The 12,507-nt window shown below is 36.3% G+C and overlaps 1 protein-coding gene across 1 annotated transcript in view; it reads left to right on the forward strand.

Annotated features, from left to right (window-relative positions):
• Nucleotides 1-12,507, forward strand: part of CDC73 (cell division cycle 73) — a 321,928-nt gene that overhangs the window by 165,696 nt on the left and 143,725 nt on the right. The gene's annotated exons all lie outside the window — the stretch shown is intronic.

A 12,507-nucleotide genomic window follows, 5' to 3' on the forward strand; every position in this document is an offset into this window, starting at 1 on the left:
GTGCAGAGATTACTTAAAAACTAATAAATTCAAAAATAAAATAAAATTCTCTGTAAAGTGATATTTTTAAAAATAAGTCTGGCATCACAATGCATTTGGATATAGAAGTGCCTGGCTGGCTCAGTCAGTCAAGCTTCTGACTCTTGATTTCCATTCAGGTTATGATCTCAGGGTTTGTGAGTTTGAGCCCCATGCTGGCAGCGCAGTCGGCTTGGGATTCTTTCCCTCTCTCTCTCTGCCCCTCCCCTGCTCTCTCTCTCTCTCTCAAAATAATTAAACTAAAAAAAATGCATTTGGATATAGAATCTGACCTGACCTGACATGAGATTATGTATGTTTTTATTTATCACATTCAGTGTGAATATTCATATATTTTGTAGCAAAATGAGTTTAATTCTGTGGTCCTTTTCCAAACTCCATTGTGGGTGTTACATAATAAATTGTGTATATACCATATTACTTCTCTAAAATCCAAAAAATTCTGAATTCTCTTGTGCATCTGGCCCTGTGGCTTTTCAATGAAGTATTGCAGACATGTACTGGCAAACTGAATGAACTGTGAACTTATTTTTAATTTGGATTATATTCATTTTATTCTCCTAGTTGCTTTGAGAAGAAACATTATTTATCAAGAGTTAAGTCTTTATGGAGCAGTCAATATTTAGTCTTTATGAATCATTCTTATTATATTAACAAAGCAAGATAAAGTGCTAACTTTTTTTAACATTGTTTCACAGAAAAATTGAGTTTTTCTTTTCTGAAGGCAGTTGAGTTAAAACTGAGATAGGTCAGGGCGCCTGGGTGGCTCAGTCAGTTGAGCGTCCGACTTCGGCTCAGGTCGTGATCTCGCGCAGTCTGTGAGTTTGAGCCCTGTGTCGGGCTCTGGGCTGACAGCTCAGAGCCTGGAGCCTGCTTCTGATTCTGTGTCTCCCTTCCTCTCTCTCTGGCCCTCCCCCACTCATGCTCTATCTTTCTCTCTGTCAAAAATAAATAAACATTTAAAAAAAATTAAACTGAGATAGTTTCAAATCATTAGTGGTTGTAGATATGAAAAGATTAGATACTTGTTAAAACAAATTTCTCAAACACATATATTTGCTACTACACAGCACAGTTTAAGTCTTAAAAAGGAAACCAGTAGAAAGACAAAAAGGACTGTTTCAAAGGGTAAAGTATGGGCAGATATACAATGTCCTGGAGAGTTTCAATAAAACTGGTAAATTACATACACATTTGGTTACTATTTAACAGATCAAATAGGCTATCATACTTTAAAAGTCAATTTTCTTTAAGGTTTTAAAGTTTTATTGCATGTGCCAGATAAGCAGCTATAAAGTGATTGTACACTTAGCAGTTTTAGATTTTTGGCTAAACCTACAAAAGGAGGAACGACTGGTGTGAACTGTGAACTCTGACATGGCACAAAGGACTTGCCCAACACTGTGCTGAGAGATTTGACCAAATTTTAACCTGGATTCCACCTGCACTAGACTATGTTCCTAATGATGACCCCAACTCCCGTGCTGAGTTTTGCTTAAGAAAACACAATGCTGCCAAACCACAATGTGCCCATTCTCTCCACCCACCTTGCCAACCATTTCAGTAGTTCTCCACTTACCCCCCATTCTGTAATTTTCCATCTACCCCCTTGTCCCTCTTTTGTTCCTCCTTTTTTGAGACCCTACATGCCCTTTTTTGTTCCCTCAGGCACCTTTGCCTTAGAGTAGAGCTCAGTTTATATGGAGTCTCCTCTACTGTAGTAGTCTGAATAGCATCTGTCCTGCTGCCTTGAATAAGTGTCCAGCACAGTTTTGCTTTGACACTGGTTTCTGGTCTGGTGTAGAAGGACTTTGGAAGTCATCACTCTATCCTAACAAGTAAAAGTCTGGATAGAATGAAAAATCAGCATCTCTTCTTACATCTGTCAGAAAATTGAGGTCACAGGACAAACCATTGCCCCCTAAATGGCAGAGGCAGAAAAGTAGATAGTCACACTTACTGAAGCAGAAACCCATGAGCAGAAGCTTTCATGGGAACCAGTGTTGGAATAGGAAATCTGAACTGAAACTGATGAATCCCTGGAGGCTTAGTGTGGACAGGTCTGAGAATTAAAACCTCCAGTCTTAGGAAGACCCCATATTTTTATAAATTTTATTTCCAGGAGCCTGACCAAGTTCTCTCAGTGAAGATTGGAGAAAAGTCCTATTCTGTTTCAGAGGGAGGAGAAAAGTAATCATTTTGAAACATGCATTCTTTTCTTAATAAATCTTGCTGTCAAGAGAAACTATTTTACTGGAGCCTAAAATACTGGTGGGGATGCAAAATAGTACAGCCACTTTGGGAGAGTGTTTGGTGGTTTCTTACAAAACTAAACATACTTTTATCCAGCAACCGTGTTCTCTGTTATTTACGCAGAGAAGTCAAAAATATTTCCACCTGAAAATCTGCACATGGATGTTTATAGCGGCTTTGTTCATAACTGCCCAAACTTGAAAGCAATCTTTATTTATTTCTGCTTCCTTTCTTTATGGAGATTTGAGTTTCCGACCTCCATCCTTTACTTTTTCTCTGAAGAATTTCTTTTACTATTTCTCGCAGGGCGGGTCTACTGGCAACAAGTTCAGTTTTTGTTTTTCTGATATGGTGTAATTATTCACTTTTTTTCCCCCAGCGAACATCCATCTCCAGACATAGTTAACAGAATTTTTTTTCTTATGATTAAGAACGTTTACGATTTTAGCAACTTTCAAATATGCAATGCAGTATTATTAATTCCACTTGCCACGCTGTGCATGGCATCCCCACGACTTACTTATTATATAACTGGAAGTTTGTACCTTTTGATCACCTTCACCTGTGTTGTCTACCCTTCGCCTCCACTTCAGCAAGCACCAATCTGTTCTTCGTATCTATGAGCTTGTTTTTTTAAATCTACACATAAGTATGATCAGATGGTATTTGTCTTTCTCTGTCCAACTTATTTCACTTAGCATAATGCCCTCAAGATCCATTCATGTTGTTGCAAATGGCAAGATTTCTTTTCTTTTTTTAAACATTTATTTATTTTTGAGAGACAGAAAGAGACAGAGCATGAGTGGAGGAGGAGCACAGAGAGAGGGAGACACAGAATGGGAAGCAAGTTCCAGGCTCTGAGCTGTCAGCACAGAGCCCGACGTGGGGCTCCAACTCACAAACAGTAAGATCATGACCTGAGCTGAAGTCGGATGCTCAACCTACTGAACCACCCAGGCACCCCTCTTTTCTTTTTTTCAATGGCTGAATAATACATGATTGTATATATCTTTGCTATATATAAATAATGTTGCAGTGAACATGGGAGTGCAGGTATCTTTTCAAGTTAGTGTTTTTGTTTCTCTTGGTAAGTGGAATTGCTGGATTATATTGTAGTTCTATTTTCAATTTTTTGAGGAACATCCACACTGACTTCCATAATGGCTCATCAGTTTACATTTCTACCAACAGTGCATGAGGGTTCCCCTTTCTGTGCATCCTCACCAACACATGTTATTTCTTGTCTTTTTCATGATAGCCATTCCAATTGTTGTGAGGTGATATATCCTTGTGGTCTTGATTTACACTATCATTCACTTTATGGGGTGCCTGGGTGGCTCAGTCGGTTGGGCATCTGACTTCGGCTCACGTCATAATATCACAGTGAGTGAGTTAAAGCCCCGCATCAGGCTCTGTGCTGACAGCTCGGATCCTGGAGCCTGCTTTGGATTCTGTGTCTCCCTCTCTCTCTGTTCCTTCCCCACTAGCACTCTGTCTCTCCCAAAAATAAACATTAAAAAAATTACATTATCATTTGCTTTTGAAGGATAATTTTGCTGATAAAATTATAGTTTGATGGTTCTCTTCTTTTCCTACTTTAAATATTTCATTCTATTGATTTCATGCTTGCATGATTTCTGAGGAGAAGTTTGATGTAATTCCTATCTTTATACCTTCATAGATAAGGAGTTTTGTTTTACTGGTTTCTTTCAAGATTTTCTCTTTGCTTTGTCATTCTGTGATTTGAATTTTTATACCCACATGTAGAGTTTTTGCTATTTATCCTGCTTGCTATTCTCCCAGCTTCTTGGATTTGTGGTTTGGTGTTTGTTATTAATATTAGAAAATTTTCAGCTATTATTACTTTAAATATTTCTTCTGACCCATTCTCTTTTTCTTTTCCTTATGATGTTCCCATTACACATATGCTATAAGTTTTCTAATTGTCCCACACTATTTGAATATTATATTCTTTTTAAAAAAATTCTTTCTCTGGGCGCCTGGGTGGCGCAGTCGGTTAAGCGTCCGACTTCAGCCAGGTCACGATCTCGTGGTCCATGGGTTCGAGCCCCGCGTCGGGCTCTGGGCTGATGGCTCAGAGCCTGGAGCCTGTTTCCGATTCTGTGTCTCCCTCTCTCTCTGCCCCTCCCCTGTTCATGCTCTGTCTCTCTCTGTCCCAAAAATAAAAATTAAAAACGTTGAAAAAAAACTAAAAAAAATTCTTTCTCTTTATGTGTCAGTTCAAGTTGAACTGAATAGGAAGTTTCTATTAAACAGATGGAAGTTTCTATTGACATATCTTCAAGTTCACTTATTCTTTCCTTGGCTGTGTCCAGTTTACTGATAAGCCCATCAGCGACATTCTTCATTTCTGTTGCAGGGCTTGTGACTTCTAGAATTTGCTTTTGATTCTTTCTTAGAGTTTCTATCTCTCTCTCTGCTACATTACCATTCTATTTTTGCATTTTGTTTACTTTTTTCCATTAGAGCCTTAACATATTAATCACAGGAAATTATATTGCTGATTATTCAAAAATCTGTGCCATATTCAAATCTTATTTGGATGCTTGTTTTGTCTCTTCATATATATTTTTTAGACTTTTAACATGTATTGTAATTTTTTGATGAAAGCCACACTTAATGTGTCAGGTTAATAGAAGCTGAGATAAATAGGCCTCGAACATGGAGTTTTATGTTACTCTGGCTAGGAGCTGGAGTATGTTAGATGTTTGCTATAGCTATAGTTTCTGGTAGTGCCCTTATGGTTTTCTTCCTCTGTTGTCTTTGGGTTTCCCTAAGAACTGTTTCTCAGATAGAGTCTGTCTTGTAGCCATAGCAATTGAAATTCACTATTATTATACTAGAGCCCTGCTGATGTGATGATAAGGTGGGTAGGAGGAGAAATATTTTTAATCTTATGATTAAATCTCAATCTTTTAGTGTGCCTAAGTTTCTGGGCTGTGACCTTCATAAGTGTTTCTTAGCATTTTTTTTCTCCCTTTAGGTGAAATTGGAAAATAAGGCTCCCAGATAGATGAAGCTCTGATAAAGTAGTTTCTCTTGAATGGAAAGCCTTTGCTATGCAGAATATTCTGGATTTATTAAAATGGATACTTTCCCCCTGCCCCTGCCTGAAATAATAGGATTTTTTCCTTCAGACTTTCACTATGAGAATCTGTCGAGTTCCTGGAAGTAAAACCCACAAAACACTGGACCCCCACAAATTTGTCACTCATAAACCTAATCCACACTCTTCCTCCAGCAATTGGTCAAAATTACCAATTAAGTTTTCTTATCAGTTTATGGCTCCAGTGGCTTTTGTTCCAGGTAAGCTGGTGTTGATTGTTATTCTCTATATTTGCCTGTGTCTTCAGATTTCAGGATGATCATTCCCTGTTACCTCATTTCTTCAATTGATTTAAGAAAAATGATCTGCAGTTTGTTCAGCTTTTTCTCTTGTAAAGACAGAAGTGATAGTTTCCAAACTCTTTTCATGTTGGAACTGAAATTAGAAGTCCTTTATTGCATTTAAAAATACATCATGCAGAGGTGTCTGGGAGGCTCAGTAGGTTAAACGTCCGACTTCAGGTCAGGTCATGATCTCCCAGTTCGTGGGTTCGAGCCCTGCGTCAGGCTCTGCACTGACAGCTCAGAGCCTGGAGTCAGTTTTGGATCCTGTGTCTCCCTCTCTCTCTGCCCCTCCCCGACTCATGCGCTTGTACTCTCTCTCTCTATCTCTCTCTCAAAAATAAAAAGACATTAAAAAAATTTAAGAATACATTAGGCAAAGGCTTTTTTTCTCCATGGTATAACCATTTTAGTTAAGGTGTATAGTAATGGGAATTATTAAAAGAGCAAATGGGCTGAAGTGATCTTCAGGAATTGTTACTATCTGTTGAGTTAAAGAGTTTACTTAAAAATAAAACCGGAATTCTTTATTTTCATGAAAAGTATTTTTTGGTCTGAACTCTAGCTATATTTTTGAATAAAATAGTGTCAAATTAAGATAAAAATATCAATACAAACAGCTGATAAGTGTTATATTCCTTATAAATTACCTAGGAGATATGTATATATTTATAATATAGTTCTGTGGATTTTTTTTTTGAAGTTTATTTATTTATTTTGAGAGAGGGAAGGGCAGAGAAAAGAAGAAAGGGAATCCCAAGCAGGTTCCGTGCTGTTAGTACAGAGCCTGATGCAGGGCTCAATCCTACGAACTGTGAGATCATGACCTGAACCAAAATCAAGAGTTGAATACTTAACTGAATCACCCAGGCGCCCCAGTTCTGTGGATTTTTTTTCTTTAATCAAATGACCCAAGGTTTTGAAGTTCATTTGCCTGGCACTGATTTAAGCACTGTGGATGTACCAGCCTTTAAGTACATTATAATCCAATTGGGAAGCTAAAACTAACACAAAACAGTGAGACACCAAGTGCAACAAACTGAACTGAACAAAGAAATGATAATATCTGTGACTGATTAGAGGTAGGAGATGACGGCTCAAACATGGCTCCAATTTGAAGAGGTATGTGGTTCTGTGAGATATATTTTATTTGCACCATTGCCCACTGGAAGCTCAAAATAGATTTGGAAGTAATGTGTAGCTGGCAAACACTTACCCTAGTGAAATACAGCTGCTCCCCTGAGTCCCATGTGTGCCCCCACCTCACGAACCCCGTCCATTCCCAGCCCTCCCCACAGTCTCCTGGAACTTCCCTGTGATCAGGAAACTAACAGATTAACAGCTGGTACAACAGGAAGACTCTAGGACTCTGCTCTGGCACCCAAGGTCTTTTGGTTGGTTGATGTTAAAATTTTTGAGTAGAACTTTGTCTCTCTCTCTCTCTCTCTCAACCCCTCTCTCTCTCTCTCTCTCTCTCTATATATATATGTATATGTATATATATATATATACACACACACAAATCTATATAAATCTATATATATATTTTTTAACTTGTCTAGAAGATGACAATATATACACACAAAAAAAGAAATATTGAGTTTATCATTTAGATGCTGAAGAAACCCAATCAGATGGTTGGAAATTTCCAGTGTCATAGCATAGACAAAGTCTTAAACTAAGTGATAGTGACTGCTAACTTCTCCTTAGAAGGGCAGGTCTCAGAATGCCCAGGAGTGTAGTGGTAAAAAGGATAATGTAAAATCATCTCTCTTGAGTGATGTATACTTGGACCTTGTTTATCATTAAGATGTTGTACAATGCTAAGAGAGAGCATTGGTTTCAACTGAAGGGAAAAATCTATTGGATTTTATTTTTCTTGTATTGTGTAAATCAGGGGTCAGCAAACTACAGTCTATAGACCAAATCTAGCCTGCTGCCTCTTTTTGTAAGTAAAGTTTTCCTGAAACACAGCCATGCCCATTTTTTTTACATATTGTCTGTAACTGTTTTTGAGCTATAAAGGAGGAGTTGTGCAGTTACAACAGAGACCATATGGCCTGCAAAGCAACAAACTATTTACTATCTGGTCTTTTACAGAAAAGTTTGGAAACTCCTGGCTCAAATGATGACAACAAACTTTTTAAAGCATCAGACCAAACATGCAACCTGCCCCAGGAAATCTTTAGTAAACAAGTCTTTTCAGTTCTTAAGATATTATTTTTGTGAAAGCAACTACCAAAGGTTTAGTTGTCTGTGTTTTGCATTTTTCTCTTATCAAGAAAAGTTGCTATGCATTGCTTTTTTTTAATTTCATTTTTTTTCTTTTTATACCCTTGCTGCTTGAAAATTCTCCTCCTAGACTAGTTAAATAAAATATTGGAATTCAATGTCATGTCCACAGTTCCTTTTAAATTTCCACTGACACTAAAATGCATTTTGTGTTATGACATTTCTCATAAGAGCTAAGTGTTGGAATAGAAGATAAAATATCAGAAGATATCTAATAACCAGTTTTATCTAGCAGAATCCTGAAGTATTCTCCCGAGTTCAGGAGGTGAATGGATATTCTAGATAATGGAGCAACACTTCAGAGATTTTTATTTTTTCCTTCTTCCTTCTAAAATAAGTATTCACTTCATGAGTTTAAATAACCCTATAAGATTCTCTTGAAAGAAATATTTTATTTTAAAAGCTAGAAGCTTTCACTCAATTATACATTAATTTTATTGTTGTCATTTAATAAATGGTGATTTAAAATTAAGAACATTAATACAACTGTGTCCTAGGAAATAATTGAGTTGTAATACAACAGCCCTTTCAAAAAATTAAATTTCCTATCAAATGAGGATCAGTTGGAGTAACCAAATGCATAAGTGCCCTTGATTAATATTTAAGAATCTTTATGAATACATTTGCATTCATATGTATTTTGAAAACACTGTGAAATTAGTTCTGATTTGAAATAAAGATTTGAGGGAGAGTATTTATATGCTTCCACTTTCACCTTATATTACAACAAAAGGTAGGTTTTTCAATCAAATGAGAAACTCAAATTATTAGAACCATGTGATAAGATTTAAATCCACTGATTATTTTGCATATCCACTAAATCTAACTTAATTATAATTTCCTTGAATTTTTAATAAACTGTTATAAGCTCATATCAGATATTTGTTCAATTATTTTAGTGCAGGGAATTCTGGGTGTTATAGAAACAAAACGTGGTTTATGCCACCAAGGAGTTTATAATCTTAGGAAAAAGATTAAAAATATATATGAAAACAATCATTTGCTCATTCAACAAATCTTTAGCCTGTACTTGCTGTGTGATTAGCATTGTCTGTGAGCTAGGCCCGAGGAATGCAGCAGTATACAGAATAATCTTGCTTTCATAAGACGTGATGCAGAAAAAGCTGAGTGAAAAAAGCCCTAGAAGTAACAAAACATACTAAGAGAGACTAGAGCAGGAAAAAAATAAAGAATTTTGGCTGTTTAGGATAGGAGCTGAGGTAGAAAAACTTCATGGTAGATGAGGCCAATGAGTTGCATCTAACAGGATGATAGAATTCAACTCTGAAAGGGCATTCTGGGAACTGAGGGGAGAATGGGTCATGGCGCAGAACTCAGAAATTTGTATGTGGTATGTGTAAAGAATAGCAATTATATTAATCACGTTGGCGACTTTGTTTTCCCGTTTCTAATAAAGTTAAATACCTCCTTCACCATGTAGCAATTCCACTTCTAGGTGTTTACCCAAGAAAAAGGAATGCATATGTTCACATAAAGAGTCACAAGAATATTCATATTAGCTGTGTTAGTAATAGTCCAAATTCTCATCAAAAGGAGAATGGATAAACTATGTTATATCTATAATAATAAAAATAAATGAGCTGCTTATACATGCAGCATAAACGTGTGAAATCTTCATAGATGAATCTCATTAACATGTTGAGCTAAATAAGTCAGACAAAAGAGTATACACTGAATGATTTCATTCAAATGAAGTTCTGGAATAGACAAAATGAATCTATGATGATAGAAATGAGAGTAGTTTTTGCCTCAAGGTATGGGAGTAATTTGTCTGGAAAGGGGGCATGAGAGAACTTCCAGGTGATGGAATTTTTCTAGCTCTTTATCTGGATGATGGTTATATGAGTGTACACATTCATTGAAATTCATGGAACATTTGTACATTTCACTGCATGTAAATTTTACCTCAGTAAAGTACTGCTAGTATGAGAACAGACTAGTTCAACAGTGATGAGAGTACCCAACACATGGCAACCTAGTGATTTTCATATAATAGCAAAAATTTTAATAAAGAGCATGAAAGTAGTTGTTTATTCCAACTGGTCTTGTTTTATACAATCAAAGTAAGAGGCAAGATTAGCTACTGAAAGAAGTGAGGGTTTAAGGAGAGAGAAAAGTTAGGAAGAACTGAATATGGAAGGGAATTATGACACACTGATAAGATCAGCTAGTGTATTTCTTATGGGGTTTTAATGTCATTGCCAACAGTCATGTAGCCTGATACACTCAGTTGATTAGATCGTGGGGAAATAAGCCCATCTCTGCAAAGACTTGAAAAAAAAACAAATTGAGCAGATTAACAAATAAATAAATCATGGACTATTTGACAACAACTTCTTATGTCCACTCTTAATGTTCTACCTGGATATAAATTAGGTTTCATTGCATCTGGTGCCTCTTCTTAATTAATTATGGTGTGGAGTTGTGTCTTATTTCTACTTATTGTATTTCATTCTGTGTCTCATTTTTCAGCTGGTTTCAAAGAAGAGAGTGGAGCAGAAATGATCCTGCTCCTCCGCTTTTAATTGGAAGTCTCCAGAAATACTTTTTCATATTAGCATTTTCTCAGTGCAGGGTGTAGAAGCATGTTGGAGATATTTGTGATATTAACTCATGCTTAGCGTTGCTTTATAAAAGATGTTCCTGATAAGTTCTTTAAAATGCCTAGGAGACACCTGGAATGCAGGCTTTGGAGCTGGCCTGATCTATGTGGCCTTCAGAAAATTCTCTTTGTTTCAACTTCCTTGTATGTAAAATGGATATATCTAATAATTACCTGGAGGGTTGCTTTGAAAATTACAACTGATGTATTTAAGGTGGCTATCAGAGTACCTGGAACAATGGTAGGAACACAGCAAATATCAACTATAATTGTTAATTGGTGAGTTTGTTGAGGTCTTTTTACAACTACAAAGCTAGACTATTATGCCTACACTCTATAGTCCTTCAATTTGATTTGGCTTTGGAGATAACTAAAGAGTTAATTTAGTATTTATTATATTTTTTAACGGTACTAAATACATTGTCCTCTTTTTTGACCAGAGCAAGTTATATAATCTAAATCAAGAGTCAGCAAACTTTTTCCATATAGGGCCGGGTAGTAAATATTTTTGGCTTCAAGTATCATATAGGTTCTGTGGCATGTACTCATCTCTGTTATTGTAGTGAGAAAGCAGCCACAGAATGTACACAAGAGGGTGGCTACATTCAGTGAGACTTCGTTTACCAAAGTAGAAGGCAAGATTTGGGACACAAGTCGCATTTTGATGTTCTGAATTCTGGTAGATTCCATATTACATGGCATTTGTTACTCTTTTGCCTAATAATGATTACTTCCAATGATTTTATTTTATGGAGGAGGCTGCTTATACTTTTTGATGGTGTTTCAAACATGGAGTTATTTTTAATGGTCCTGGAGATGTTGTATATATTCCACCCCCTCCCAGTTTTGTGGTGATCAAACATGGAATTTTTAACATTTTGAAAATATTTATAAAAATATCCCTTACAGATAATTCACTTAAGTAACTCAAAGAAATAATATACAGGAAAAAATCAGTCATGACATAATAGAGAACAGCTCCTCCTACCTCCATCTAAAATATAACAGTTTGTAAATCAGATCCACAGAAAAAAGTTGTGTATCTGTGTAAAATATTGTTTAAAAGTTTAACATACATGAGGTTTTAGGATTTTTCTCTCGTTAAGGACTATTTTCAAGGAAGTTACTTTTCAAGTAGATTTTGATTCCTAATTGTATTTGGGTCAACCTGAGTCATGAGAATGGAATAAGCCTGGTACCAGACTAGGTGAGGAGAGACCATTCACAGAGCCCTCTGAACAGTCTTGCCTGGCATCCTTGTGCTTGAACTTGAGAAATTCAAGTAGGAATTCAACAGGGAATACTTATTGAATGTATTACAGGATAGACAATCACCAAGAGATACATTTATATGGTGAGGGAGAAAATCAACATGCAGATACGTAAATGTCTCTCAGGCCATTGCTAGCCTGTTTCCAACCCCTGATTCTCTTAACAATTTATCCCTCAGATAGTGATGCTTGCAATATTGCTTCTGAAGAATTCACCTTGTGTGTTTTCTTTTCATCACAGGAAAATGGAAATGAACCAAGGAGATTTATGTTTGGGTTGGACTGTGTGGATTGTAGATTGTAGGTTTTTATAAAACCTACCACTGTCACTGTACTTTAGAATAGACTGTGGTGTAAAACTGGAATCCAAGAAGAGAGGAAGTCCTGGGTTTCTCAGATTTATTTAGTTGAAGTGTCATTTGTATGTTTTAATATAGAGTTTTACTCTTTGAATGATGTGTTTTTAAAATTTCTTTTTTTTTTACATTTTATTTATTAAAAAAAAAATTTTTTTTTACATTTATTTATTTTTGAGAGACAGAGAGAGACAGCGTGAGCAGGGGAGGGGCAGAGAGAGAGAGTGAGACACAGAATCAGAAGCAGGCTCCAGGCTCCGAGCTG

Source organism: Acinonyx jubatus, chromosome E4 (genome assembly GCF_027475565.1).
Source record: "Acinonyx jubatus isolate Ajub_Pintada_27869175 chromosome E4, VMU_Ajub_asm_v1.0, whole genome shotgun sequence".
Taxonomy (NCBI): Eukaryota; Metazoa; Chordata; class Mammalia; order Carnivora; family Felidae; genus Acinonyx; species Acinonyx jubatus.